Source organism: Aulonocara stuartgranti (assembly GCF_965226115.1).
Source record: "Aulonocara stuartgranti genome assembly, chromosome: 5".
Lineage (NCBI taxonomy): Eukaryota > Metazoa > Chordata > Actinopteri > Cichliformes > Cichlidae > Aulonocara > Aulonocara stuartgranti.
The window spans coordinates 7,277,857-7,305,611 of NC_138943.1; the positions used below are offsets into that span (position 1 = coordinate 7,277,857).

Consider the following 27,755-nt stretch of genomic DNA (forward strand, 5'->3'; position numbering starts at 1 on the left):
GTGTGAAAGAAATACACCATCACAATCCTCAGCATAAATCCCCCAAAACAGCATAGTTAAAATGTTTTTATATGTCAGGGTATAACGCCCCCTGATGCGTCAAAGCAGATACATAACATGCATAAGTTACAGTAACCACAGCTTTTCTGCTCACAACCTTTGACACACACACAAAAAGACATTTTCTCCGTCTCCATGCCAGGTGCTTCCTATTGATCTTCTTATTCTCGCTTATCTCTGGAACATCAGAAACACATTCTACAAAAACTGTTGCTTATGCAGGCACAAAATGCAGTTACAAGCAAAATATGTCTTAACTCTAACCTAGAAATGAATCTATATACTGTCTGTGTATGCAGGCGAACTGTCTCGACCTCACTCGACTCTGTCTCACCTCTCAGCTCACCAGATAAAGCTTGTAACCTCTTACCAGACAGAAGGCCAACTCTTTCATAAGCACATTCTTACAATATATGTAATAACATGCTTGAAACTATATGTGTAATATATATTGAATAAATGTTTTAATCAAATGCCACTACTCAAAGCTTAATAAAAAGGATATCAGAGAATAAACATATTAAAATGATATAAAATGATATAATCCCCACAGTCTGTTATGTTTTCCTATGAGACTGGGTTGTATGGCTACAGTAGCTCTAAATGAAGCATTATAACATGTTAAATATCACAATTATTCCTTTAGCTTGACCACTTACATTGTTGTGAAAAAGTATTCGCCCCCTTCCTGATATCTTACTTCTTAACATATGTGTCATACTTTAATGTTTCAAATCAAAAACATTTTAATTCTACACAAAGATAACCAGAGAAAATACAAAATACACTTTTTAATTGATGATTTCATTCTTCAAGGGGAAAAAAGTTAACCAAACCTACCTGATACTACGTGAAAAATACTGGCAGCCGCCAGTGCTAACCCTCAGTTTCCTTATAGATGCACGGTATGGTGTTATGGAACGCCAGGACTGCCAAAATGAAATAAATAAACATATCATTAAATAATTAATGAAATGTGTCAATAATTAATTAAAATGTGAAACACATAAATAATTAATTAAATATATCATTAAATAATTAATTAAATGTGTCAATAATTAATTAAAATGTGAAATACATAAATAATTAATTAAATGTGTCAATAATTAATTAATTACATGTGTCATACCTATTTATTTAATTAATTAATTCCAATTTTAATTAATTATTGCCACATTTAATTAATTATTTAATGGTGTATTTAATTAATTCATTATGGCAGTCTTGGCGTTCCATACATTTAAAAAAAAAAGGCGACATTATGTGAAATATAAATAATAGGAGAATTGAATGATTTTCAAACCTCATAAACCTGTATTTTATTCAGAATAGAACATAAAAAACAGTAAAATGTCTAAGTTTAAACATGTAACACATTTCCTGAAATATACTAACTCAGTTTGAATTTGAGAGCAGTAACACATCTCAGGAAGTTGGATGGAGACAACAGAAGACTGGAACAATAGGCGGTACTAAAAAGAAACAAGTGGAGAAACCGTTTGCAACTAATCACGTTCATTTGATCAATAACTGACTGGTAGGGGAAAAAAGCATATTAGAGAAGCTCTGCCCACGCTTACTCAAAAAGTAAGATGGGCCAAGGTTCACCTGCATCTACAAACTTTGGAACACTTTCAGAATAACAGTCTTCAACATAAAATTTGGAAGACTTGGGATATCTTAACATTTACTTTACATAATATCATCAAAAGTTTCTGAGAATCTGGAGAAATCTCTGTGCGTAAGGCAAGGTTGAAGATCATTAAATGATCCCTGTGATCTTTGTGTCTTCAGGCGGTACTGTAATAAAAACCAGCATGATTATGTCATGGGAATCACTGCAGGGGCTCAGGAACTCTTCCAGAAATCCTTGTTTATGGACACAGTTCATCCATAAATCCAGGTTAAAGCTCTATCATGCAAACAATAAGCCATATATGATCCATAAATTGTCTCTGGGTCAAAGCTCATTTAAAATAATTTATATTTAATATATTTCAATAATTTGAAATACATGAAATGCAAAACTGTGTTCAGACGAATCGAAACCTGAACTTCTTTTTGCAAACATGAATGCAAGCAGAGGGACCATTGGGCTTGCTCAGTTAAAAAGCTTACATCTCTGATGGTATAGACGTGCATTAGTGCTTATGGAACTGTCAACTTTCACATCTGGAAAGGCACAATCAATGCTGACAGGCATATAGAGATCTTAAAGCAACATGTGCTCGCATCCAGATCACATCTGCATGTACTTGTTAAAACAGCATGGCTTTGAAGTTGAAGAGCTGGGGTACTGCACTGCAGTTCAGACGTTTCTCCAGCTGAAAACATTTGTCACATTATAAAATGAAAACTACGACAGAGATGACCCAGGAGCAGCTAGGATCTTGTATCAGACAAAAATGGGACAACATCCAACTCATTACAGTCCATCAGCTCAGGCCCCTCAGGTGTCACTGCCATTAAATTCAAAATGAAATAACATTTAGCTTAAATTGTACATTTTCTAAGTGTAAACATTTGATATGTTTTCTGTGTTCTATTGTTAATAAAATATCCATTATGAAATTTGCATTCTGTTTTATTTACATTTTATTTTACTTAGCAACTTAATTGGACTTGGGGCTATACTTTACAGTTTAAATTAACATGTTATATTGAGAGCCTATGATGACTTGAATATGCTGCAGTGTCAAAGTAGAAGCACCTGTAGGCTAAATATAGAAAGTGTTCTCCTCAAATAGCCAAATTATGTAGGAATGCTGACTAGTTTTACTTTTTATGGTATTATCTTGGTAGAAGTTACAACTTGAATAAAATAAACAAATTCTTGTCTTCTTTTCTTGCAACCTTTTCAGGGTCTCTATAGCGGATCACCTGCCTCCATGTCACCCTATCCTTTGCATCCTGTTCTGTCACACCAACCCTTTGCATGTCCTCCATCACTACATCTATGAATCTTCTCTGTGGTCTGCTTAAATGAGCCAAATACTTTTGCTGTAAGCGCTTTTAAAACAAACTTTAGTAGATATAGAGCGACGCTTACACTGTGATAAGTCCTCCAACAGATGGAGCTAAAGAACTACCATACAAAATCAGCTTAGCTGGCCTATAGGAATATGGTGACGTCGAAGAGGTAAACAGGAAATTTTCATTTGTTGTGTTTATTAGCCTCTAAAACAGTTGAGAATGTTTATGCCTTGCATGTTATAACTGACTGACTGACCCATATATGTATGTTAGCATATCATCTGCTTATCACTTTTTGGACTTGCTTTTTCAACAGCAGCTGTTTAGGTGCAAACTGTCCACACCAGCAGATGCTGGCGAGTGATAAAAGGAAATTAAACAATTTTGTTTGCCTCAAAGGATGGATTTTTTTCTTTACTTTTATTTTCTCTTCCAAAGATAAAGTACTTCCAACATCCAGTAGCAGTGGATGAAGATTTAATCTCTCTCCTGATGAATGACCCACTATTTCTCTGACAGAGGCCGCTGAGGCAGACTGCTCAGAATCCAACGGAAACAGTGAAATGACGGGAGAATTTCTCCCCATGATTACTCTAGCTTTCTGAATGTTTGCCTGCGAGTGTGTATGTGGTGATAGTGCAGACACTGGCCCCATTTTAAAACTCTGGTGAAAGTAAACAGTTGATATGCAGATTATCAGGACACGAAACAAGACTAAGAAATATTAGACATCTAAGGTTCATATTTCATTGTGTGACAATGCAAAATAAATTCTTTTCAATCAGATCCACACTGCAAAATTTTGATTTAAGCAAGGTTTTCATCTTGTCTTGTCTAACGTTTTGGTTTGAATAAGGAGGAACTGAAGGAAAATACGCCTGCTTATTTTACTCAGGTACTGGCTCACTCGTCCGTATCACGGGAAGAGGAGGAAAGACTAAAATTACGACTTCAATATAATATTCCTATGTAAATTTTAAAGTGTAATAATATTTTAATTTTCTTTTACATTTTGTTTTAGTGCAGCTTTATTTGACAGCTAAATTTAGTAAAGATTTTCCATTTTTTATACTTTTACCTCCTCCTTCGTATAATTTCTGAAGAACGCTGTACTTCTGCTTCTCCATAGCTACTTTACAAACTATGCTTTTATGTTAAATGGTGCCTGATGCACTTGAAATTCAATTCAGTTAAAGTTTATTTATACGGCACCAGTTCCCAACAACAGTTGCCCCAAGGCACTTATATTGTAAGGTAGAGATCGTGCAACAACAGAGACAATAATAATACAATACAATAGTCCCTTTTGACAGGAAGAAACTTCCAGCAGAACCAGGCTCAGGGAGGAGCAGCCATCTGCTGTGACTGGTTGGGGTGAGGTGAGGAAGACAAGTCAAAGAGACGCTGTGGAAGAGAGCCAGAGATTAATAATAACAAATGATTACATAAATGCAGTTAACCTGTTTCAGATTCTTGCAAGTTGTTTGTAGTTTCTGTTGCTGAGTATTTCCAGTACATAAACATTAATCTTTTTTTAAACTTTAAAATAAAGTCCTTTTTGTCCTTTGAGGCAAAAAAATGAGAAATGTTGTTTCCACTTTTATGTCTGTACTTGATTATGTTGATGTGATTTATATTCATGTGTCCTCAAAATAGTAATATATTTTGGATTCTGTCTATTGTGGACCAATGAGATTCATTACAAATTACAAAGTATTTATAAGTATCTTGTGGTTTGGGTGGTGTGCGTTCCTATGTCATAGACTGAGACCAGTGGTGTATTTGTTTTTTGAAGCTAATTTTGGTTTGGTTTTATCTTATATACAGCCTTACATTCAGATATTATGTTAATCAAAAAGGTTATTATCTCAGGTACCAGATTTAATTCATTCGGTCTCTCCCAAAACTTCAAACTGATTTTGGAAAAGTTGTGTTTAAATTTGAAGCTCCTGCCTCCTGCAATCAGCAGCTACAACTAAAACTCAAGGAACTGGTCTGTCACATATTGAATTTAAGGAATAAATGACTTTTAAATGACTTGGATGCAGTTACTTCATGCAACTTATGATTGTACTGCTGTTCTCATTGGCCAGGACACTCTTGAAAAAGAGATTTTACAGGTTAAAAAAATCGAATCTTCTCATACAATATGTTTTTCAGCAGAACAGGTACTTTTGAAGTGTATAAACATTTGTCCGTAATACTAAATGCTTCATATAAGAATGATTTTGAACGCAATACTTTCATTTATAAGTAGCAAATTTTAAGGCCAGCATATGATGATGTGCTAAGTAATCACTATGAGCCTGAAGCTCAGGCTACATTGCTCAATGCTTCTAGTCAAGCAGTTTTTCTATTCTTGGCTCTATTCTTGACAATATCCCTAATATTGTCATGCACACAGCACCTTCACCTACCTGTCATTAAAGCTGGTGCTTCGAGGGCAGTCATTGAGAATAAAGTTTAAAGAAAGGATGGAGGGAATGGCACATTTCAGACATTAAATCAGACAGTATGAAATGGGTGAAAAAAAACTGTGAATGCGGAAAAGCTACTCTAGCAGTTTCCAATAACAAAAACACTGAAGTAGAAATGAACATAATGACACCCCTATAAGGAAAGAATCTGAATTTCCTGAGAGAAAAAAAGCTTGAGTCAGAGTTTATAAATGTGCTACTTTCACTTCTCTTTGAAGTCGTTAAAAACCAGCCTGCAATTAATTTTTGCTCAGTAAAGTTTCGGTAATCTCTAAAAAGCCAAAACCTCAAAGCAAAAGACTTTTGATACACTTGCCATCTACAAGATAGCTTTGCTTCTTTCAGAACTGACCTAGACGATAAAGCTGTGTAACACTGTGATTTGACACTGCCCTGTTTTTGTTTCTAAAAGGTGTACACTCACTGTTCACTTTAAATTGAGCTCATATATTTTGACTTTATGTGGACATTATTCCTTTGTTGTTGCAGCAGTGCACTATCGGGATCTGAGAGAGTTAGTGAAGTTGGAAACTCCATTAGCAGGAGCCACTGATGAAAACCCATCAAAGGCTCAGCAATTGCGATTGAGGTCAGGGGAAAGACCTGGCAGAGAAACCACACAAAGCCATAAAGCCTAAGGTAGCTGCCGCTCATCGAGCATCAGCACTTGAGGAAGAATAACTGTGTCGTTGTCTGCAGACCTGTTGAATTAAAGGGGGCATTAACTGCTGCTTCCGCTGCATTATTGATGGAGAGCTCCATTCCCGAGGCCGTAATGCCTCCTATTTTTTCCCTTGCAATTTTCTGGTAGACATCTCACTGTCTTCAAACACACTTTCGTGCTGAAAGAGAGCGAGGGTTCAGGCAGAGTGCTTGCACTGTTCCCCGCAGGTTGCTTTTATTTTAAGCTGAACCACCACAATCAGTGTCGAACCACGAAGCCTCCACAACTGAAAATAATCGCAGCATGACAAGCATGGGATGATTGGGGTTATGCAAGGTGCCACCTACAGTAACAAGACCTAAAAAGGTAGTCAGGCTTCCTCAGAGAGGTTGCAAATCACATGACAGCTCAAGTGCAGCAGATATCCGTTTCTCCGTGTGTTTTGACCTCAAAGAGACAAAACCAGAGACTGTTATTAGATTTTGATGCCAAATTCTCACTAACTGGAATTTACCTCATGAGTCACCTCAGCTCCCACCTGCAGTACATTTGTTGTAGAGCTCCCTAACAAAGGCTCACACTGCTGGCTTTATCTGCTCTCACACAGCTTGAGACACCTTACCTCCCGGCTGACCTCATCCTGTCATATGATTTAATGAGCGAAGCCGTGTCACAAACTACAGTGGCAGAGGTGTGACAGGATAGGTCTATACAATGCATAGAAGATTAATGAGGCCATCTCTTCCTTCAATGTGTGTGAGAAACGCAGCTTGAGGAGGAAAGAAACTTGATGACTTTAGAAATTATATGATATAAATGACGCACACAGAATCAAAATAACAGCTCCTCTATTTATATTCAGTTATGAAGCGATGCGAAGCCTGTCTCTGGTCTACATACACTATCTGGGTTGAATTTTATAGCTCGGCAGTGATAATGGTATGACATTTTTCTTGTACACTATCCATGGGTTTTTGTGTGTAGTGCCCTTTGATTTTACTTTGTGCTTTTGTGCTGGTGTTTATGGAGTCTTCTGTGAAGTAGATGGCTTTGGCTTCATGATGACAACACTCTCGGAGGGCGGTCCAAAATCAATCAAATACAAGTCCAAATGCTTGCATCCCATCTCCTACAGGCTATTTCAAAGGTTGGTATTGATTATTCCACCCATTCTTGCCATTCAGGGGGGGCCGACGAAAGAGCATGCTTGAGAAATGGAGAGATGATAATGAAATTAAAGGAGGGGAGGCTTTTGTAGCCTGGACACTAATGCATGGGGAGAGTGGAAGCTGAATGTCAAAGACACAAAAATGTGTTATCGTAAACTCGATGAGTATTCACGAGCCTAATTCATGTCATAACGCTGAAGTTCTTCAGAGTGGCTCGTTCGCACCAATTGTATGTGTGGGTGGTGTGTTTGGATAGGGTAAGGGAAGGGGTTTTGATAAGAGGGGAGTCTTTTTTGTGAGAACTGAGGAGGCGCTTCATCTGGTTCTTATCCTCTGATTCTATTTTGGACTTTTTTAGAAAGAAGAAATCTTCTAGGTTACAACAAAAGATGGTGTTCATGTGTTTCACAGAGGTGTGAAAAACCCTTCAGCACACAGCTGTCTTCCTTTTTTGTGTTCACTTGCATTTAGTGGCTCTAATGAAGATTTCAATAGCCTATTAACCCTCTTTTTTTAAGAATAAAAGGAAGAACATAAGAAAGAAAGTCAGGTGACATCGCAGGACAACATCAGACCTTAAAGGAAGAGAATTTAATTTTCCTATTTTTTTTTAACAATAATTTATTCACAGCTCTGAAACTCATGGAGGAAAAGTGGATAAATAATAAATTGTTCAAAGTTGTCATTAATAAAAGTATCGAGTGCCTAAATTGCCATCATTGAGGCCTACTGGCACCACTGTTTATAAGATGTTAGGGAGCGTATTGCCATTTCTTCATAACTGAAGATCTTAAGTCTATATTAAAATAAAAGTATTAAAATATATGTAATACTTCTTCACTTCAAAAAATTTTCACACAGTCCCTAAATCTTTTCTTGGGTCCACCCACTGACCGAAAATAGCTCAAAGCGCATCTTCTAAAATCATGCGGCATGATAAACTGGTTGTGTCTCAATATGAAATATGCCTTACTATAAAAACATCCTTTCGATAAAACATCTTAAATAAACCAATCAGCATAAAAAGCTGCAAACAAATGGCTGCAAGTGGCACTGGCGTAATTAGTGACTCATCTGATTCAGTTTTTATTTCATTGCTGTAGTTTGCTCGCTACTGCTGCATTCAAGAGGGCACGACCATCCAGTTACCAACGTCTGAAGCTTTCTGATAAAGGTCCTCCCCGTCGCCACCGGAGACTCCAATCCAACAGAACCGCTGGATGGCGCTAAAACACCAGCGCTGCATCAGGAGGCTCCACACGCGCTGTGATGAATCCGGCTGCTCTCTCATCACTCGGACAGCTCAGATCCATTTCTCCAACTGCGAGAAAACGTTGCCAAACACCCATCTGCAACCAGTATGTTGAAGGGGGATTGTAAAAATCCACTGCATCCTTGAATTCAGAAAGTATGAGTGACGGTCCGGCGTGTTGTCCAGCTGCCGTGGAGCTCTGGCGGATGGGAAGTTGTGAGTCAGAGGCGGAGAACCAGTAACTTTTATAGACTTTCAAGTCCACCGCCTCCAAGTATCCAGCAGCCCCACTTTAGACTCATTTCTCTCAGGGATTGTGCGTCTGGAGAGCTTAACATTAGACCAGTGTTTTAGGTTATGTGTTGTCCAGGGCGTCTTGTAGCGACAAGGAAATGCCATTTGCCTAAAGAAGAGGCTTCCGTTTTTTTGTGGCTGGCAATGGAGAATAAATGAAAGGGACAGTTCCCGGGATTAACTGAAAGAACAACGGCAGGTAGGTTGGAATTAGAGTTTATAATTTGTTATTCCTATCTGTGGAAGTGGATATATGTATATTTATATATCTATATGTATATCTATCTATCTCTCTATAAATGATTGCAATTAATATTCTGAATTTCTAATGCTTAACAACTCATGTGCGACTGTGAAATGGCAGCAAAATCTACGATTGACTATGATAAATAGCTTTTTACAAATCATCAGGCAGCAATGGGCTACTGGAAACTCATGACTTTAGGTGGCGTACAGGTGTAGCCGCAGGCTGGCAAATGTTCAACTTTATGTTCTCAAGATTCAGTGAATATTAGATGTGGGCATCAACATGAATCCATCACTGACAGTTCCGATTGGACAAAAAGTTTCCCCTCTGAGAGATCTGCCCATGTGCACAAAGGCACGAAAGGAACTCCCTTCTATGTGAAAATGTATGCAAGCAACATGCTACTGTTTTAAGTAGTATCTATCTATCTATCTATCTATCTATCTATCTATCTATCTATCTATCTATCTATCTATCTATCTATCTATCTATCTATCTATCTATCTCGGACCCCCAAATCTCCATATTCCACATCACTGGTACCTTGGCAAAGGTAACTCTAAAACATAAACGTTGCTCCCTGCAGTGCAAAGTTAAATGTAGAGCTGAATTCACAGCAGGTGCAAGTGTGCTTCCCTTTAACCCCAACATAAGAGAAAAGCAGCTCCAGCTATAAACAGCTTGTTTGTGACTTCAGCAAAGTACAGTGGTGTTATCTCATTGTATTATATTGCAAACACGCAGAAGGAGTCCCTAATGAGAACTGGCTCATGTGTTTGGTGTCAGCTGTTGCACGCAGACTGTAGATATTTATTATTATGCCTGCACGCCACTGTGAATATATTCCTTTCTTGCAGCCTTGACTTTCCACTCTCCCTCTCCTAATTTGTTTCATACGCTCTCCTTTTTTTTTTAAAATCCACCTCAGTCTATCTACTTGTTCACCTTGTTCTTTCATTTGCCCTTCATCCTCTTGACAAGTGTTGTGTGGTCAGCTTTTTTTTTCTTCCCCTCAATTAGTGCTATCATCGCATTTCATCCTGCAGAATATGGGGATGGTAATAACCTTACACTCCTATTGCGGGGTGATACAATTCTGCTGTGATTAATTGAAGTCCCCTCAGAGAGTCAGAGGAGGTGTAGATCGTCCCTTTCACACTCACTGACAGGCAACCCATTATATTGTTTTATAGATCGCCGTCAGTAGCCCTTGAAGCTGCCTGCGGCCCACTGTTGTTCTGGAGGGTTTTATTGTGCAGCGTTATTGGCTGGTAATGCTGACAGGCAGAGCAAAGGCCACCGTGGGATTAAGGGAGATGGGATCCCTGTGACAGTTCCACTGTATTTGACAGTAAACTGGAAACTTGGAAGAAAAAGATTTGCTCGCTCTGCAGTGGTAGTTGTAAAAAAGAAAGAAGGAGATGAAGAAAAAAAAGTGGGGATTTGTTATGAAGTCACGTTCACCATAACATTGGCTTACTTCACATCTGCACAGAGTACTCTAACAAGTGGTGAAACAAAAACGGGCCGTTGGTATGCAACAAAACACACTTTAGTAATGCCAAATAAGTAGCTTGTACAGGTAAGACAGATTAGCCTGCAATTTCTATAAAGCTTCCATTAGACAGACATTGCAACAAACAACAGTGCCTGAAAAAGGCAGAGTATAGACTGAGGCTTGGAGAGAGTACTTGATATGCATGAGCCACCAGGTGATTTCCAGAGGAAGAGAACACCATGGATAAGAGGCTTGTGTTTAGTTTTAAGGAGCCACCCCAGGCAGTATTTGTGTTCTCTGCCAGCTTCCTGCTCACTCTGTCAGATCAATAGGGCATAATAGAAGAGTGCGGATTGTGTTTGCAGGCATGAGACAAAATAATACAAGCATTGTATTGTTTTTTCACCTCGTACATGTGTTGTGTAGTTGTACAATTAAGATTGCCTGTTTGTACTGCACATCTTCTATTTTTTTGCATTTCCTGATGTTTGAGCATGTCAAGCATGTCCGCATGTGCACGTTACATATACATTTGACAGCCCAGTGCTTTGACACCGAGAGCATTGCAGAGCAGCACCACGACTTAACCATAAAATCTGGGGTATTGCATCATTCCACACATTCTCTATTCACCACCAGCCCTGCAGATTTGGTTTAGCGGAACAATAAAAAGTCAGCCATCTATCTACATGATTACAACCGATTTCAGCACCTCAAGATTCGGTGCTCAGCGGTGTCCATAGGCTAATGTGTTTAGAAAGCACAGTTTGTTCCACCTATCAAAGCGCCAGCTCGAGCTGCTGGGGTGAATCCATCGGGTGTTTAAAGGGAAATTCAAAGCACCACCATAGCGAACGAAGTGCAGCATTGTGACGCTTGCATGCAGCTCTGTCATGTACAGTGGAGGAGGAGGAGGACGAGAGGACAGCACATCCCATGTTTTATAGATGCCATTTAAAGGTGCATGCCTGGGATGGGCTGGCTGAAATGAACTGTAACAACAGACTAAACACCAAGACAATAAACTAACAAATTGGTTTTCTGGAAGCCAGCAGTGTCCCACTCACTCGCCTGGGCTGATGTGTGGCGAGCTGTTTTTTTTTGTTGTTTTTTTTCCCTGAGAGATTAGGCTGTGAGCACAACTCCATCTCTTATTTATTCATGCTGATTTGCTGTGTGCATGTTTGGCTGTGGGTGTGTGTGAGAAAGGGAGACGGGGAGCAAGAGAGCACGCGTGTGTGTGCAGTTGAAGTGTAGCGGTGTTTGTAAAAAAAGTGGGTGTTTTCCGGAGCATTTATATGAATGGTGTGTGTGGGGGGCGCATCGTGCTTGTGTGTACAGGCTTCAGCATCGCCTACTGCTTGATTAAAATTGTGTTGTGCGTGTTGTGAGGTCATTGCAATATATCAGCTCCCTCTGTTGTTTGTTCAGTATACATGACTGAAGTAGAGACACTCATAAGGTTCACCTGACAGTCTTGGAAAAGCTAGATCTACTTGTCATCTGTTTAAACAAATTTTTTAAACTTTGAGATTGAATCATTTGATAGATTTTTTTGGCATCATTGTTTTCTGTCTGGATGTCTAGGTATTCAATTTCACGATTTGGATACATTTTTTGTTCATAACTATTAAACAAAAATCTGCACCATGTCAGCTTGGGTGCCTTTCATCCCTCTCACTCACAGCAGGAATCATCATGCTTGACTTCATGTTATTATTTCTTTGTAGCTAGAATAGCACCTTGAGAAAAATGTATAGACAGTTATTATTAAAAAGTTAGAAAGGAATCATGTTTGGTTAATTCTTAAAAAACCAATGCAGGTTTGAATCATTTGCATTGTATCCACAAAGATAAGATAAGATAAGATAAGATAAGATAAGACTTTATTAATCCCACAACGGGGAAATTAGTTATAGAGTTATAGAGTCTAACTGCTGTTGGGATGAATGATCTGCGAAAGCGCTCCTTCCTGCAGCGAGGGTGTTTCAGTCTCTGACTAAAGGAGCTGCTCAGCCCACTCACATACTCATGCAGTGGGTGATGTGGGTTGTTCATGATGGATGTCAGCTTTACTAACATCCTCCTATCGCCAACCATCTCCACAGACTCCAGGGGACATCCCAGCACGGAGCTAGACCTCCGCACCAGTTTGTCAATCCTGCTCCTGTCCCTGTCCGTGCATCCACCCCCACAGCAGGCCACTGCATAGAAAAGGGCAGATGCTACCACAGTGTCATAGAATGTCCTTATTAACTGCAGACTCTGAAGGACTTCAGTCTCCTCAGCAGGTGGAGTCGACTCTGGCCCTTCTTATACAGGATGTCTGTATTTGTAGTCCAGTCCAGTTTATTGTTGAGTTTTACAGTTAAAGTTTTACAGAACAAAAGTTCGACACCCTGAAAGAGCTCTGCTGTGACAAACAACAGTGATTCTTTCCTCTATAAGATAACTACAGAGTTTCCCACCTCCCCTGTCATTAACATCAGCACAAAAACTGTGCCAGGAGCTTCGTTATGTGGGTATCTATGGCTGAGCAGGTAGGTTAGTACTTTTGTTCATATAGCGTATGTTCCCTAATTTTGGTAGGTTAAATCATTCACTTCTTCAGTGACGTGCATTTATGCCACATAAGACTTTGTATACAGTAGAGCAAGTGGACATTTTTTGCATTCTGTGATGATCCACAGAGAGACATTTTTTAAAATTAGAATTAAATACACATTTTCACAGTTGAATGCCTTTTTAAATATTTAATACAATTGAAACTATTAATTAAAGTCCTAATCTACAGTACTGTATATTACCGCTTTGTGATTTGAGTTCTTTCTCCCCTGCAAAATTTCTGTTCTGGGAGTGGCAATACTCTCACTGTACTGTTCAGTGAGTGACATGCTGCTGTTTCTAAGTGGTCATTTTACCTATAAAGCTGAAATCACAACACAGCCATAATCTTTAGCTCATAGGTAATTTTGTGATTTTGTGAGATGATGCCATGGCTATAAAGTCTGTCTGTGCTGCCTGATTCTTCACGTATGCTGCTGCTGAAGGTCCAGAGCACAGAAGCAGTCAGGATGGCCCGGTATTGGAACAGCCTTACACTGTTGGGAGAGCTCTGTTATAGCTTTAGTCACCCCCAGCTGTGGTGTCCCATCTTTATATCATTAAAACAAAGGGAACCATCAAGTAGAGGTACTTTTTGGATAATTTAGCTGCAAATCTCAAGATGTATCTGAGTAAAACACATGTACTGTTTATGATTTGTTGAAGCTGACAATAAAGCTTTTGAGACAACTAACAGTTTAGATTTTTGCACCTTGTTCACTTAACTGTTACAGTTTTTGGAGTTTTCATACCTTGTTTGATCATCTTTATCCCCTCTCACATTCATCTGGTCAAGTTGAAAACTCGTGGTGTTAATTACTTATGTATGACACTTTTAAATGGATTCTTTCAACATGGAACCGGCGCAGTCTCCTGACAGCTTGTTGTACATGGATTTTCTAAGACCCAATGGTTCAGTCCACTCAGTGAAGACGCTTAGTATAGAGCAGAGGTAATACATGACTCTTCCTGGGTAATTCTCCAGCTGACTCTCAAAGTCTTGAAGACACTGAGGACAATTAGGTTTGAATGGATCAGAGCCTCAGAAGGGAAATTCACTCTTCCATGGAGGTGGTTTTCAGCTTTGCCGGGCATCAGACTTTTCTACCAACAATCCTTTCTTTTGCTCTCCTTTATTCCTCCTTTTTGACGGCTCTTCTGTTGTTAGGCAGATTTTGGCAGCTCTCGCTCACAGTATTCTACCATTGGGCCTACATCTCATCAATGTCCTCCTGAGTACAGCAACAAAAAAACTAAATTCTCCAAGCCTTCAACCATCCACCTAGTGAAAAGGTTGGGGAATTGCAGATTTGAGAAACCCAAATCCTAAATTGTGGTCCTTAGGGGAGAAAGGGTGCTATCATTTTTTTGTTGGCAGACTCTTTTCTCTTGGCAGACTCTTGTGGTGCCTGAGGGTCCATAGCAGTATGTTTTTTTCCTCTCATATTTTGTATGGTGTTACTGTCAAGCTCCAAATCATGCCTGTAATCATTAGACTACAATCTGGGTAAAAATTGCAATTACAGGGTGTCGTTTCTGGCTTGTTATTTTAATTTAATTTTTTTGGTGAGAGAGCAGGATCATGGCAACCCTGTGTTATTAAGATGAAAGAAATCAGACTCAAAAAAAGAGACAATTAATGGCAAAGGTCTCTACATGCGCATCATGCGGGAAGGCTGATTTAGGCTTTCTTTTCCAAAATTGAAAGTTGCACTGGTTCCTGCTCTGGTTTTCTTACATGAATTTAGAGCTCATACTTTCTTTTTCTCCTACCCCTCATTATGTAAAAATGCAATTTTGTGACCTGACATGAAGTCCGGTCAGGTTTTTCCATGATGAGAGCCCAACAGTGGAAGAGGTGAGGACTTCTTCAAAGCAGGCTTCTATTTTCAGAATGCCCTTAAATATTGTGCAGAAGCCAGCAGCCAAACCTTGGTGTAATGAACAAAATGAAATGTGGGTACTTGTGTTTTCTTTGCACTATGACAGAATTAGCTCAGAGGTAACTCCGGTTCATGTTCCTCTTTCATCCATTCAAACACGCCTCCTCTTTCAGTCAGTTACGTACATGAACAATAAATACTTCACATTTCATTTTTAATTATTCTTTTGCAGTTTCGCCTTTCAGTTGCATTTGGGTAACCGATGACTAATGAATGAAGCAGACTTGTGTATGTGTGAGAGAGGAAATAGGGAACGTTTGGAAGCATGAGCCAGGATTGTCAGGCGGGGGGTCAGATGGGCTTATTAGTGCTTCTCCTGGTGGTGGGAGACAAAACAATTACCTGTAAAAACTGTTATGTAAAAGCCAGACTTTTAAAATGTTTTTAAATGATATAGCAATGATTAACTGTTTTCATTAACTAAAGAAATTAGAATTTAGAAGAAATTGTAAAGGCATGGATGACAAAATTGTGAGAAAGTACACCCACTACTGTTTGAATACCCGAGCTTAACAGATACTTTATCAGCTCTTCACTTGAAGCTAACTTTTAATGTAACCTTCACAGTTACTGCCGCTTCTTCATTTAAAGCGGTAATGTCGAGCATCTTTTTAATTCATCTGATAATGTTAAAGCTGAAGCTGCTGCATACACAATGTCTTGACAGTGTGGAGGAATATTTCACTGTAGAGTTTAATATTTGAAGTTCAGTGCTATTTGGCATCGAATGGTTCATTTTACTGTTGAAGTGTCAGACCTGAATATCGGTACCGGCTACCACATTTCTGAGATTGTATTGTTGCTTCATTATTTTTACAAGCTCTGCATGTGTGGGCATCCCAATTCTTTGTCTAAACTCTTTGTTTTTGTTTTGACAGAGCTTTCAGGAGTCAGTTTTAAAAGTACAAAAATTGAGCCGCTTATCTTCCATTGATTTTACTTTCTAATTTGGCTACAGTTTGAATCATGTTTTCAACATATAATTTGTTTGTTTCTTTGATGCTATTGATGCTTCATTATTGTTACTTCTTTACTTTTTTCCTTGGTATGTTTTTCTTTTTTTAAAGAAAATGACAGAATACATATGTTTCTTTTCAAATCAAGCTCTTGTAGTCTAATAAAATTAAGATTAGACTATGTATAATAATGTAGGCTCCATTTAATCAGTAGTTTCAATAGTCATGAAACTCTGAAATGTGCGACACAAACCAGAAAATGAAAACATTTGCCTTCCAAGTAACATGTTGGCTGCAGGAGTGAGGCATAGCTTATTAATATGGACCCCTAATATGGACTACTGCATCAATCTGCTGGTGACCAAAGCAATCGCAAGTAGCAGTTCCCTCTTTGCAACTGATTTTTTTCAAGCCAGTGGTTGTTGACAGCTTATCGCCCACGGGTCTCTAGGCCTGTGTGACTGGACCCTTAAGCATTAATAAATAAAAATATGAAATTAAATTCATGGCATCACTTGCTATGAAGTAACTGACATCTCTGATCATCTCAGGACTACATACCCTGTTGTTAAATATTACTTTACACGAGTTTTTGCTCACAGATTTGTATTAAATCTTTCTGTTTTTCACAGTGCCTATGCCGTGGCTTGTTACCTTGTTGGTTTGTAAAGAGTCTGTGGAGATGACAGACAGGCAGAAAGAGACACTGTTGCAATGTTACATGAATTGATCTCTTTACAGAAATGTAATTACTGCTACTGTGAAGGACGTCACATGCTAGTTAAATAAAAACCTACAACACTGCATCTTTTCGACACATGACTTTCTTAAAGCGCAAAGCTCTGCCCATGTGACCTCAGACATACATGCTGTTATGTAGATAAACAGATGCTCAATTAGAAGAATTTTGCGTTGAATTCAGAATCTGTGATTGATGATTTTAAGATTTTAAGCTTAAGTGGCAGTCATAATAATAATAATAATAATAATAATAATAATAATAATAATAATAATAATGGGAATATAATATAAATGTTCTGTATGAAGCAGTAGGAAATTTAGAGAAGCCCTCTGTAAAATCAGAAATCAAATAGAAATTAGTTTTACCCTGGTGACAGTGTAAACAAACCATTATATGCATTAAAAAAAGGGAAGGGAATTTATGAGCCTCCATAAACAATCATATGTGTCACGGCTGCCGAGGCGGAGGGGGCCCAGGACGGAGGGACAGAGTCCAAAAAGGCCCAGATGGTCAAGTTCAGGAAGCCGACCATGCGAATGGCAACGGGGCAGGTCCGGATGCCGGCCACGCAGTAGGCAGTGGCGTGGAAACAGTTCTGGGGGCCGACCGTGCGGACGGCAACAGCGGCGTGGAAACAGTTCTGGGGGCCGACCGTGCGGACGGCAACAGCGGCGTGGAAACAAGTCTGGAGGCCGGCCACGTGGAAGGCAGTGGCGGCGTTCAGGAGGGCGTCCACGGTGGCGGAGATGCCCAACAGGCGGCCAGGCAGATGACCGACGATGTGGAGGTGGTAGTAGGGGACCTGAAGGCTGCGTGGCCCCTGCAGCCCCAGGTGAAGCGGAGGCTGGACCAGACGAGGCGGAAGCTGAAGCGGAGGCTGAAGCCGGGTCAGGCGACGCTGCTGATGAGGAGGCTGAAGCCGGACCAGACGAGGATGAAGACACAGAGGCTGGACCAGACGAGGAGGAAGACGCAGAGGCTGGACCAGACGAGGAGGAAGACGCAGAGGCTGGACCAGACGAGGAGGAAGACGCAGAGGCTGGACCAGACGAGGAGGAAGACGCAGAGGCTGGACCAGACGAGGAGGAAGACGCAGAGGCTGGACCAGACGAGGAGGAAGACGCAGAGGCTGGACCAGACGAGGAGGAAGACGCAGAGGCTGGACCAGACGAGGAGGAAGACGCAGAGGCTGGACCAGACGAGGAGGATGCAGAGGCTGGACCAGACGATGAGGATGCAGAGGCTGGACCAGACGATGATGCAGAGGCTGGACCAGACGATGATGCAGAGGCTGGACCAGACGATGATGCAGAGGCTGGACCAGACGAGGCTGAAGCAGAAGCGGAGGCCGGACCAGGCAAAGCAGCTGATGAGGATGCTGAAGCTGGACCAGGCAAAGCAGCTGATGAGGATGCTGAAGCTGGACCAGGCGACGGCGTGGAGGATGCAGCAGAGGCCGGGCCAGGCAACGGCGTGGAGGATGCAGACGGAGGCGCTGCAGCAGGTGGCGGCATGGATGAAACTGCTGCTGCAAGCGTGGATGAGGCTGCTGGTGGAGCAGCTGGTGGCTGGACGGGCTTCTCGGGCCCCCCAGCTGACGAGGAAGGAGGCTGGACGGGCTCCTCGGGCCCCCCAGCAAAAACAGTCTCAGAACCAGTGGGCACTGGAGCCCCTGGCACACACAGAACAGAACCAGCAGGTGCGGAGACCTCTGGCAGGAACGCAACAGACCCAGCAGGCACACGGGCCTCTGGCAGGAACGCAACAGAACCAGCAGGCACACGGGCCTCTGGCAGGGACAGAACAGGACCAGCAGGCACACGGGCCTCTGGCAAACACATAGCGGCCTGCAGCTGCGCAGAGCATTGACCCTGCTCAGGCAGCGACAGCTCTGTGCAGTCCTCAGCTGGCTTCTTAAACTCCAGGGGTCCAGAGTCTAATGGGGGCTGAAACCCAGCCTCTGGGGAGGCCCTGGAGTGCATCTCAGTCTCAGAACTGGCCAGCCTTTGAGGAATGTTGACATTGTTCTTGGGTTTGTCTCTCTGCTTAGAGTACGGAGTTGTTGAACTGTCCGTTATGGGTTGGACTGACATGGCTTGCTGTACAGGAGGAGTAGGTGAAGGTGATGGCTGAACAGGTAGTGGAGCAACTGACACAGGATGCAGGGCTGGTGACTGCTGAACTGAGGATAAAGCTAATGATTCTTCTGCTAACCGGGCTACTGACTGGGCCATGGATTGTAACAGGGTTTGTAATAAGTCTGGCTGGGACTGTAATTGAGCTATGGATTGTGAGGCTGAATGTGGCGGAGGTGGCGACTGAGCTTCTGGCCGGGCGGCTAACTGAGCTTCTGGCCGGGCGGCTAACTGAGCTTCTGGCCGGGCGGCTAACTGAGCTTCTGGCCGGGCGGCTAACTGAGCTTCTGGCGATAAACAGTTTTTGTCCAGTGCCGTACAGAACATCACCCCTGAGTAAACGGTCCCACAGTTCAGACCAACAATACTGTCCTGTCCACTCACCACAGCTGGCTGCTCGGAAATCCCCAGGTCCGACTGTGGCGAGGAGCGTCGGCAGCGTGAGCGCCGTTTCCCCCTCGAAGGCTGGGTTGACGGGCCGGGCAGAACATCCTCTGTCGGACTGGGCAGTGAAGCATGAGCTGCAGGGTGGGTGGTAGCAGCCGGGGGGTGAAGACGGAGTCCATTCAGAATGAAATTCTGTGCGAGCGGGTGAAGTGAGCTGAGCAGCCAGGGGAGACCAGAAACCAAGCGCTGGAGCCGATTAGCCACGGCTTGGCGAAATTCTCTCCCCTCGTGCTCCAGCCACGCGTTGATTAATTTGTCCACGGAGTAAACAATGTCCTCCCGGAGCTCCTTGGGCGGGTTGAATGCTGCTGGGTCCATAGTGGCCGGTTCGTACTGTCACGGCTGCCGAGGCGAGCCGTGTGGATATAGAAGGAGGACCCAAGATGCAGGCAGTGGATGAGATACCGGTGGTTTTATTTACAGAGGTGTAGTGGCAAACAAACAGTGGGGCATAACAAACAACTAAAGACACCTAAACTGGGAGAACTAAAATAACAGACCTGGGAGCATATGACAACGGATGATGAATAGCAGAGAGACGCAGACGAGGAACAGGACACTGTGGAACACAGGGTAACAGACTGACACAGAGTTACACAGACTGACACGGAGGAACACAGACGAACCGGCAACAGGCAGGAGAACACACAGGGCTTAAATACACACACCAGTAATCAGGGGATGAGAGACAGGAGGGCAACACAGCTGGGAGGAATCTGGGCTGACGGGACAGGGGAAACGTAAACTGATCACACTCACATATGACACGGACCTTCACAATAAAACAGGAAACTCAGATACATGGAACCAGACAAGACATTGAACTAAACAGACAGATTCACAAACAGATGGGGAGACACCATAGACAGACAGATACAGACGCAGACTCAGAGGCAGATCGAAAATAACACAGAACTTAAACAATCATCATCTAGAAAATGATAACAAACTAAAAGCGCTGGGTCACCGACCCAGGACCATGACAATATGTTCTTTGTTCTGCCAGAGAATCTCTTGGGCAGTACTATTCTGAAGTGTTCACCCCCAATCTGCCATAAACAGAGTAAACTTCCAGAACGGCTGGTTAATCAGTGTGCTAACTTGACTCTAAAGTTCGCACTTCTGTTGAGATTCAAGAATTAAGCATGTTTGCATGTGGATTCCATTTCCGGTCGGAAAATCACATTAAATGTTGAGAAAACTCACAAAATCTAATTCGAGTAAAAACATCACTGATCTTATTCCTGTTTTTAAGGGATTTAACTGGATACAAGAATTTGTAATGATGGGCCTTGTACCATTTTAGAAAGAGTGGCACGATGCTGCCCAGACCCTTTGTGTCTGTGTGAAGATTCAAGCTTAGGGTCTCTTGTAGATTCATTCATTTCATCCACCCATTTTCTCAGTCGCTTATTCAATTTTGTGTCACAGGAGGTGCTGGAGCCTTTCCCAGCTGACCTGTTTCCCAGGCACATCAGTCTATCACAGCACCAACTCTATCTCTTGTAGATTCTCTTATCGTTTTCCTCTTGTGGCCACTCTTGTATCTGTACTGCACATGGACGCTTTCCTGCAATACAGTTCTTGTGCTTAGATGGATGTTCCTTTTCTACACCAGTATCAATTTTCAAATACAAGGCAGAATTATAAAGGATGGATTGAAAATGCATTTTATTTCCTATCCCTGTGCGCTCTCCTTGCACTCTTGTCTTTCCTTCAAATACACATCGTATTCACATGCACACACAACAACTACTTCACCGCAATGTGTGGGGTGACTAATTTCTCCTGGGCTTTGGACATAGGTGTGTGTGTGTGTGTGTGTGTGTGTGTGTGTGTGTGTGTGTGTGTGTGTGTGTGTGTGTGTGGGAGAGAGAGAGAGAGAGAGAGAGAGAGAGAGAGAGAGAGAGAGGGTGAGAAGGAGAAAATGAAAGAGGAGAAGCAGTGGTCCACTGGCAGCTCAGAAGAAGCCGCCCACACCCAACAAGCCTGATACCACCTCTTGTGTCATCCCTTAGCTGACAGTCTGTCTGTTCTGCCTCATAAACCAGTGCATGCCCAGAGCACCCTAAATGCGTATAGCCTCTATGGGACCATATCAATTTGATCACTGTTTACTCCCCAGCTTCACATACTGGAGACAAATCACAATCAATGCACAAGACAAATTGAAATCTAGGTGTGCAGTTTTTGCATCCAATTTGAGCTATCTCTGCTGGATTCTGTAGAGTGGAACGGCTGCCAATCACTAGGGCTTTGTTTACTCTCTGTGTCCTGCTGACAACTGGCTGGTACAAAATATCAGCTGCTGTAATGTCACACACTGTGCCTTTGTACAGTTTGATAAACACTGAACTGAAATAGGCCATATGGCACTAAATCCGTGATGCATGTTGTGCACATACAGTTATAAGAGAAAACAACAGCGCTGTAACGCTAATAGTCATTTAGATTTATTTTCGATTTATCACCAGAGAAAGCTTTTTAGAAACTATGTGTTTAAAAAGTATTTTTTTTTCTGTTCAAATAATCTAAAGTAGCTCAAAGAAAATGAAGTGGTTTGATGAGTTGCAACGAGTAATTGTCCAGATCTGCAATGAATGAGTGAGATTGGACAAAATCTGAGCAGCAGTTCAACAAGAACATTACTAGAAAGATTTTCCTCAGATATGCAAATATTACTGAGTTTTAGTACCCCTTTGTAACCCCCGTATGTTTTATAAACTTTTTTGCTTTGCAACCAAAACCCATTTATTAACCACTGTCATGAAGCTGAGTTGATATTTTAATCATTGTATCTTTATTGGTCCACAATTGGTACATTCCTCTTGCGGTTACCTCATGGATCTGGAAATGTGACGATGGGCAGCAAAAAGAAAGAAAACATGGCTCTCATTTTATTTTTCAGGACTTTATCTGCTAGGCTGTCCAGGCACAGAACCTCCTGGGATAGGATGATGTAGTCTGGCTTTAGTACTGTGTGGTCTCCCGTTAGGTCTTCAAAGAACTCTCCACTCGCTATTTGTCACCTCACTGCTGATGAGCTCTCAGAGTTAGATAAAATTTGTGTATCACATCTGATCAGTACCCACCCCAAGACACACATATGTGCTCGATTTGGGCACAAAGAAGATCAGGGATATATTTGTTTCACCTGGTTGATAAATGAAGCAGCAAAGCATTAAACTCGATCTCCACACTTGTAAAGCTAGAGTTGTGTTATATGTAACATACGTCTGTGAAGGTTCTCAGTCATCCAGGTCATCGTAGTCAAAGGAGCTTGCAAAGAAAAGCGTCTGGACTTCTTTAAGTTGCTTGAAGACGTTTCACCTCTCATCCGAGAAGCTTCTTCAGTTCTAAGGTCAAATGGTGGAGAGTCCCAGATATAAACCTAGTGGGAGTGACCCCCCACAGAGGGACAAAAGGACCCCCTGATGATCCTCTAATCGCCTGAGCCAAGGTGGGAAACTGGGCGTGGGTCCCAATCAGCCAGAGTTTCGGGTGTGTTCATTGTGAAACCTGGCCCCACCTTATCATGCGAATTCCTGAGGTCAGATGGCCCAGGATGTGAGTGGGTGTTAAGGCGTCTGGGAAGGGATCTCAAAACTGGATTATAGATGGCAGAGAGTTGGTGTCGTAAACCCCCGCCTCTGTTCAAAGATGGTCACTCACAGTGGACATAGATGGCTTCTTTCACTCCTCTTTCAAACCATCTGTCCTCTCTGTCCAAAATGTGAACATTGGCATCCTCGAAAGAGTGTCCTTTATCCTTAAGATGCAGATGGACTGCTGAGTCTTGTCCTGTGGAGGTGGCTCTTCTGTGTTGTGCCATGCGCTTGTGAAGTGGCTGTTTGGTCTCTCCGATGTAGAGGTCTGAGCATTCCTCGCTGCACTGTACAGCATACACCACATTGTTAAGTCTGTGTTTTGGCGTTTTGTCTTTCGGGTGAACCAGTTTCTGTCTGAGCGTGTTGCTGGGTCTGAAATACACTGGGATGTCATGCTTGGAGAAAACTCTCCTGAGTTTCTCTGATACGCCGGCTACATAGGGGATGACAATGTTGTTGCGTCTGTCCTCCCTCGCTGGTGTCTGATCTTCTTTTCTGTGCCTCTTTGCTGACTTTAAGAACGCCCATTTAGGATAGCCGCACGTTTTGAGTGCTTCCTTTACATGTGTGTGTTCCTTCTTTTTCCCTTCAGGCTTAGAGGGAACATGTTCTGCCCGGTGGTGTAGGGTCCTGATTACTCCAAGTTTGTGTTCCAAAGGGTGATGGGAGTCAAAGAGGAGGTACTGGTCCGTGTGTGTGGGCTTCTGGTAAACTTCGATGTTGAGTTTGCCGTTCTCTTCAATGTGCACAGCGCAGTCCAGGAAAGGCAGACAGTTGTCCTTTGTGTCTTCCCTGGTGAACCTGATGTTCTTATCCACTCTCCACCATTTGACCTTAGAACTGAAGAAGCTTCTCGGATGAGAGGTGAAACGTCTTCAAGCAACTTAAAGAAGTCCAGACGCTTTTCTTTGCAAGCTCCTTTGACTATGTAACATACGCTTATTTCACCCAACTGGTGACGTGACTTGGAAGCTTTACTCCTGACAATGAACACCTTGCTGCTTCGCGATCAGAGACGTAATGGAGATATTTTTGCTGTAATTCCCATTCTCCCACTTGTACGTCTCTTAACACCTCTTCCCCTGGTCCTAATTTATTTAAACATTTAAAACAGGGACCTCAATTATTCACGTCCCCCAGCCGTCTGTGGCCCTGCCATGGCCTCCTGTGGCACTTCGGTGAAAAGTGTGTCTGGATGGACACATTCCCAGGCTGCTCATTAATTGATGCCTCAGTTGAGACCAGAGGGCTAGTGCTCTCTTGCTCCTGTTCTCTTGCTTTCTCTGCCGATCCAGCATGTCGTCTCATCCCTCTCTGACACGCAGGGTGGGAGAGGTGTTCTCAGACGGTGTGATGTCATGCAGTCGTTGTAAAAAGGCTCAAAGGGTGCTTTCACCCCACTGGACCGTTAAGAGGAAAGACTGTGTTGGACAAGGCTTTAGATCTGAAGGAAAAATTCTCTTCACTCAGCAGGAGTCAAGACTGGTGTAAGTGGACAATGTACTTTTATTTTTTAACCTCTTTTTTTTCTGTCCTTCCCACATGCTTCCGTCTTCTAACTCTTGCACTTGTTTAGTTTCTATGAAGCTGGGTCCTCATTCAGCTGAGTGTGTGGGTGATGTTTCCATCCTTTGCCTAATTTAAAGAGCAGTCTACAGCAGAAGGGAAGGTTCAAGGGGGGCAATATACTAAACATTTGTCCCAGGGAGCATAAAAAGTGCAGGCTAAAACAAGATGAAAAGTTGGGCAATTACGAACTGCAAAAATCATAGAAGACTGTGTTTTTTCTATTCATTAAATGGAAAGGCTACAGTAAGAACTGGCTTCGGGCCAAGCAAGAGTTTATTATCTTTTTCATTCCTAAATGTGTAACAATCTATATTTGCCCTGAACCGAGACATGTTTGCCTTGTGAGCCAATCAGTTACTGTCAGATATCTTTATTATCTACATAGCCAAAATTTTCAAGCTCGAGTTCAACCTGGAAGATTGTCCAGTCTTGAATGAACAGCGGACACAATTAAACACGTACAATGTGTTGACTCACTGCACCTGTTCATTCTGAGCTTTAATCAACTTTCCCAAACCGTGTATGATCACAATCAAATGACTTCTTTTTTTTTTTTTTAACAAGGTTGCTATGTCCCCAGTTTTTGCAAAAAAAAAAAAAAAAAAAAAAAAAAAAGAGAGAGTGAAAAGCAGTGTGGACTTTTGAATCTTTTAAAGCTGAAAATACTCAGGTGGAGTTCATCACTAATTAAAATTGGTTATAATATTTTAATTTGATTTATTTTTGTTCGAGAGTCAGGGTCAGATGTTTAAACAGCATTCACTCAGGATTTTAGTTACACTAAGAAAAATGATCTTTTAAACATATTTCATAACGGTGCATCAGTAAGTCTCATTTTCATTAAGCTTTTCATTACACGCTTTTAGATTGAAATAGACTAGATCGTATTCAGAGTTCTAGAAAAGTAGTTTATTATTAGTTCTATCACATTTTTAAATGAGAACAGCCTCCTCCCATCCATGCAGGACCTAATTGGTGCAACTTCTTTCTCCGAAAAATGTGTTAACCGCTTAATTTGTAAAGAACAGTTTGAAAGATCGGGTTTTATATGTGAGACATCTCTGTACGAGCTTTTGTAACTGTAACTCTTCATTCACTCAAATATTTCCTACAACTGCCTGCAAACTTCAACCTGAGAATTAGCTCTGGCTTCAGTTGTCAAACTCTCTTAAATGTTAAATGATTGTCTTTAGCAGTACTGCTGGTCGCTGCTGTTTAAATTTTCATTAATAAAAGCCATGTCGACATTGTTTAGTATTACTACAGTCCGTCACATGCAACACACACTTCTGGTGCTCGTTCAAGTCAATGATGCTAACAGCAAATCCTATTTACATAGTTGACTATTCACTGAAAACACAAATCTCTTCAACAAAGATGCATCAGTGTGAAACACTGCCAATGTCAGTGCCACTACTAATTAAGGTTTGTTAAATGTACTACCTCCATGACACAGCATATCTCTGCTTAACTTCTATTTGTAAAATTAGTATTTGTTGCACCTAAAAGCCTTTGAAAAACTGTGGCTATTTTTTTTTTTACCTGCCACAGAAAGTTAAAGACAAGGCAGGGCACTCAGAGGCCAAATAACGTCCAAAATACAGTCTTTAATCCAGAAAGAGATCAAACATGGAGACGCAGTCAGAGAGAGAAAGATGAGCGAAAAGGAAAGGTCCAAAAACAAGTACAATATAAATCAGGAAGAAATAATGAACAGGGAAACCTAGGAGAAGCAGGAAAATGCAAACACATGCCTGGAATGATTACCAGTTGCATTCAACATACATAAATTGACAAGTGAGAAGTGAAAAGCAGAACATAAAGATAAAGACTAATAGGAAAAAGGTGTGGCAGGGAAAACACAGGTGACTGTATTGAGGGCGGGGCAAACAATTCACAAATTACTCAAGAGAAACCAATGATGACAGGATCAGTGCTCCCTGCTGTATTATTTTGCATTATTATAAAAATATCCCCTTCAAACTTGATGCATTTAGAGGTCTGGACAAAGTATCTGATCAAGTCCTTTGAAACTTGGTTACATTTATGAGTTACAAACCCTTTGGTGATGTTTTTCCCGTATGTATTGTTTATTAACTATGTTTTCTTGAGGCCAGAAAAGATAAAACTTTTTGTAAGAATTATGTGAGCTAAGAAAAGCCGCAGTGTTTATTTTTCTTTGTGTTTTCTGTCTTGTTAACCATCTTCCAATCCCTTAATTCTTATATTTATATATTTATGTCTCACTTTCCGTGTTGGTGCTAGATCATTTATGTTGTTCTTTTGGAGGAATATATGTGAAAATATTTTAATTTGGGTTTGGTTGAGGTCTTATTATTACTCCAGGTTCTGATTAATAAGTGTATTTCCTGCTTTGATTTCTTTTTTCTAGTAGATTGCAAACTTTGTTTCCTGTGACATCTTTGATTCTTGCTTTTAGGTTAAGGTTATGCCAGGGCAGAATTTCAGTTCTGCATCCTTTGTCTTAGTTTAGTTGTGATTTTTTTTCCCCCACTCTATTTCCTCTCTGTTTTTCCGTGTTCACGACGTTATCCTCTGGTGTTTCCTTGTCTCTGTCTTGATCTTTTAGTGTGAGTTTTCCTGCTTTCATGTTCAGTATGTTGTCTTCTACTTATCCAATTCAGGGATGCAGTAATAGTATCCCAGCTGTCATTTGGCGAGAGGTGGGGTACATTGTAGTGAGACTGCCAGTGTGTCATAGGGCTAGCACAAAGAAAATGACAACCACTCACTGGTTTTTAACTTTTGGGGTAGCCAGACAGAATCCGTGCAGGCATGGGGAGAACATGCAAACTCCACACACTGGGTTTGAATCTAACCAGCTGGTGGAATCACGGCCAGGATTTTCTTGCTGTGAAGTGACAGTGCTAACTGGTGTCATACTCGTTAAATGCTAGTACTCATGTCTGTCTCAATGACATTTGGCTATTTTACAGTTTTACTTTGATTTTTTGTTTTTCTTTCATTTCATGTCTTCCTTAATTCCCCTGATTGTCTTCACCTGTGTTCCCGTAGCTTCCAGTTTGTCATTCCTTAATCATCAATCTGTGTATAATTAAGTTCTGGCTTTTTGTACAATATCTGTTATATTGTGTT

The 27,755-nt window shown here is 41.5% G+C and overlaps 1 protein-coding gene across 2 annotated transcripts in view; it reads left to right on the forward strand.

Annotated features, from left to right (window-relative positions):
• Positions 1 to 8,236: 8,236 nt before the first annotated feature.
• The window catches only part of tafa3a (TAFA chemokine like family member 3a), a 117,951-nt gene continuing 98,432 nt past the window's right edge, over positions 8,237 to 27,755 (forward strand). For both annotated transcript variants that reach the window (XM_082533999.1, XM_082534000.1), the window contains exon 1: positions 8,237 to 9,088. The gene's annotated coding sequence lies outside the window, so the exon portion shown is untranslated. The remainder of the gene's footprint in view (positions 9,089 to 27,755) is intronic.